The sequence below is a fragment of the Syngnathus scovelli genome, unplaced genomic scaffold, assembly GCF_024217435.2.
Source record: "Syngnathus scovelli strain Florida unplaced genomic scaffold, RoL_Ssco_1.2 HiC_scaffold_386, whole genome shotgun sequence".
Taxonomy (NCBI): Eukaryota; Metazoa; Chordata; class Actinopteri; order Syngnathiformes; family Syngnathidae; genus Syngnathus; species Syngnathus scovelli.
The window spans coordinates 25,001-29,059 of record NW_026061483.1 but is presented as its reverse complement, the minus strand read 5'-3'; positions in this window follow the sequence as shown (position 1 = coordinate 29,059).

Below are 4,059 nucleotides of genomic sequence, written 5' to 3'. Positions count from 1 at the left end.
CCGAGTTAAGGCAAATATTTCCTAAGTGCCAACGGCTGTTCCGCCGTAAAGGGTCCGACTCGGCTGGTTCCCGATGTCGGCCAGAACAAGTGAAAAATCGGCCTCTTCCCCTGGAAGTCCGGCCGAGTTCGGCGAATAGTTCCTAAGTGCCAACGGCTGCTCCGCCGTAAAGAGTCCGACTGGGCTGGTTCCCGATGTCGGCCAGAACAAGTGAAAATCCGGCCTCTTCCCTGGAAGTCCGGCCGAGTTAAGGCAAATATTTCCTAAGTGCCAACGGCTGTTCCGCCGTAAAGGGTCCGACTCGGCTGGTTCCCGATGTCGTCCAGAACAAGTGAAAAATTGGCCTCTTCCCCTGGAAGTCCGGCCGAGTTCGGCGAATATTTCCCAAGTGCCAACGGCTGTTCCGCCGTAAAGAGTCCGACTCGGCTGGTTCCCGATGTCGGCCAGAACAAGTGAAAATTCGGCCTCTTCCCCTGGAGGTCCGTTCAAGTTTGGGGAATATTTTCTAAGTGCCAACGGCTGCTCCGCCTTAAAGCGTCCGACTCGGCTGGTTCCCGATGTCGGCCAGAACAAGTGAAAATCCGGCCTCTTCCCCTGGAAGTCCGGCCGAGTTAAGGCAAATATTTCCTAAGTGCCAACGGCTGCTCAGCCTTAAAGGGCCCGACTCGGCTGGTTCCCGATGTCGGCCAGAACAAGTGACAATTCGGCCTCTTCCCCTGGAGGTCTTTTCAAGTTTAACGAATATTTTCTAAGTGCCAACGGCTGCTCCGCCTTAAAGCGTCCGACTCGGCTGGTTCCCGATGTCGGCCAGAACAAGTGACAATTCGGCCTCTTCCCCTGGAGGTCCTTTCAAGTTTAACGAATATTTTCTAAGTGCCAACGGCTGCTCCGCCTTAAAGAGTCCGACTCGGCTGGTTCCCGATGTCGGCCAGAACAGGTGAAAATTCGGCCTCTTCCCCTGGAGGTCCGTTCAAGTTTGGCGAATATTTTCTAAGTGCCAACGGCTGCTCCGCCTTAAAGTGTCCGACTCGGCTGGTTCCCGATGTCGGGCAGAACAAGTGACAATTCGGCCTCTTCCCCTGGAAGTCCGGCCGAGTTTGGCGAATATTTTCTAAGTGCCAACGGCTGCTCCGCCGTAAAGAGTCCGACTCGGCTGGTTCCCGATGTCGGCCAGAAAAAGTGACAATTCGGCCTCTTCCCCTGGAGGTCCTTTGAAGTTTAGCGAATATTTTCTAAGTGCCAACGGCTCTTGCGCCGAAAAGCGTCCGCCTCGGCTGGTTCCCGCGGTCGGCCGTAATAGGCGAAAATTCGGCCTCTTCCCCTGGAGCGACCTCCAAATTTGGGCGAAATTTTTCTAAGTGCCTAAAGGTACCAGGGGTTTGGGTACCAGGGGTGCAGTACGAACTGGTCTTTTGTCAACCCATGTACTTTTTCTAGAGTACATGGGTTGGTCCCCCCACTTAGTGTACTCATCACTTTACCCCCCTTTCGCAAAATATAGTCAGAACGAGCATGGGGGACGCAATTGTTTTCCATGCAAATCAATTGGGCCTGGTCCGAGCGCTGGTAACGGCCGCCAGCAAGCGTCCCCTGCTCGGATAGCAGAACTGAAGAAGGCACGGCACTTCCAGAGAGAGAGAGAAAATTTTCTAAGTGCCACATTTCTCAAAAATTTTCAAAGTGCCACATCTCTCAAAAAATTTCTAAGTGCCACATCTCTCAAAAACTTTCTAAGTGCCACATCTCTGAAAAACTTTCTAAGTGCCACATCTCTGAAAAAACTTTCTAAGTGCCACGTCTCTGAAAAACTTTCTAAGTGCCACAGCACGGCTGTGAAATATTCAAAGTCCTACAGGCATTGGCAGAATGCGCGGACGGCCGTCTGCTCCCGGCGGCCGCCGCGAAGCTACTACCCCCTCCCGGGGACGGCTGTCTGCTCCCGGCAGCCGTCCTTACCCCCCTCCCCCGTTTGCACCGCCTGAAGTTAGACCCGCCTTGGTAGGGCCCCCACCGGCCCCGGCTCGCCGGCGTTGGGTGGACGGTTCCTGCCCACTTGCGGGTCCCGGTCGCTTGGCAACCGACCGGGGAGGACCAGCCGCCTCCTTAAACACAGGCTGGAAGGGAAATCCGATCAAGCTACGGAGGACCGGCCGCCTCCTTAAACACAGGCCGGAAGGGAAATCCGATCAAGCTACGGAGGACCGGTCGCCTCCCTAAACACAGGCCGGGCAAAAATCTGCGAATGGGCCCGTCAAGGGTAGTGGGTCATCCAAGGAGGGAGGTACCGGCCGCCTCCTTAAACACAGGCCGGGCAAAAATCTGCGAATGGCCCGTCAAGGGTAGAAGGTCATCCAAGGAGGGAGGTACCGGCCGCCTCCTTAAACACAGGCCGGGCAAAAATCTGCGAATGGCCCGTCAAGGGTAGAAGGTCATCCAAGGAGGGAGGTACCGGCCGCCTCCTTAAACACAGGCCGGGCAAAAATCTGCGAATGGCCCGTCAAGGGTAGAAGGTCATCCAAGGAGGGAGGTACCGGCCGCCTCCTTAAACACAGGCCGGGCAAAAATCTGCGAATGGCCCGTCAAGGGTAGAAGGTCATCCAAGGAGGGAGGTACCGGCCGCCTCCTTAAACACAGGCCGGGCAAAAATCTGCGAATGGCCGGTCAAGGGTTGTTGGTCATCCAAGGAGGGAGGTACCGGCCGCCTCCTTAAACACAGGCCGGGCAAAAATCTGCGAACGGCCCGTCAAGGGTTCTGTCTCATCCAAGAAAGGGGTACCGGCCGCCTCAGAGGCCGGAGCGAAGGGGGCGAAAGGCTGTCGATGGGGAAGGATCGGGGCCACGGCTAATCTAGCGATGCCCGCGTCGGGCGGTCACTCCGACGAATGAGCGGGGCCGAATCCGGCGCGAGGCGGCCTTCAGGCACGTGGTTCGAGACGACCTCACCCGGCTCTAGCCCGGAGGATCGGAGGCAACGGCCGTCTCCTTAAGCTAAGGCCGGACGAAAATCTGCGGATGCGGTCCATCCAAGGCAGACGGAGGTACCGGCCGCCTCGGTAAACAAAGCCCGGGCAAAAATCTGCGAACGGCCCGTCAAGGGTTCTGTCTCATCCAAGAAAGGGGTACCGGCCGCCTCAGAGGCCGGAGCGAAGGGGGCGAAAGGCTGTCGATGGGGAAGGATCGGGGCCACGGCTAATCTAGCGATGCCCGCGTCGGGCGGTCACTCCGACGAATGAGCGGGGCCGAATCCGGCGCGAGGCGGCCTTCAGGCACGTGGTTCGAGACGACCTCACCCGGCTCTAGCCCGGAGCGAAAAAAACACTCTTATAACCTGACCGACATGCGCCCATGACCCGCCTTGGTAGGGCCCCCACCGGCCCCGGCTACCGCCGGCGTTGGGTGGACGGTTCCTCCCCACTTGCGGGTCGCACTCCAGCGCTACGGCCGCCGCGCGAGCGCGCGCCCCGCGCCGCCCGCGCAGGCCTAGCGCGAACCGTACGGCAGCGAAACCGAGACGCCCCGGCTCAACCTCACCCAGAGGCCATCCACGGAGGCCGAGCGCGCGATCCGACTTGCGGCACGCCACGTGGGCGTCCGCCGGCCGCGCCGGTCGACCGCGAAACCGATTTCTCAAAGACCAAGCCCGAGTCCCAACCTCCGCACATATCCGCACACGCCTTCCCGACCACCGCGAAGCGGGAGGCGTCTATCGTGGCCGCCGGGGCGTATGACCCCTCCGCGTGAGGCGTGCGGGCTCGGGGGGGCCGCAACGACCGAGTCTGACTCGGACGGGGCGCAGCTTCCCTCCCGGTCGCAGCATCAGCGCCGAACGCGCGACGTCACCAGCCCCCCGGAACGGTTCGTCGGGAGCGCGGCAATGGCCCACATCTCACCTCGCCAGCCGGCCGCAGCGGGCCGCGCCGAACCGAGTCTGACTCGGGGTGCGCACAGTCCCGTCTGGGTCACGGAGGCGACGAGCTGTGACCGCCACCGTCGCCCCTTCGTCCTTCCGGATCCCCCCAGCGCCGGCAAAACTCCGCATCCTGGCCGCATCGCGTGACC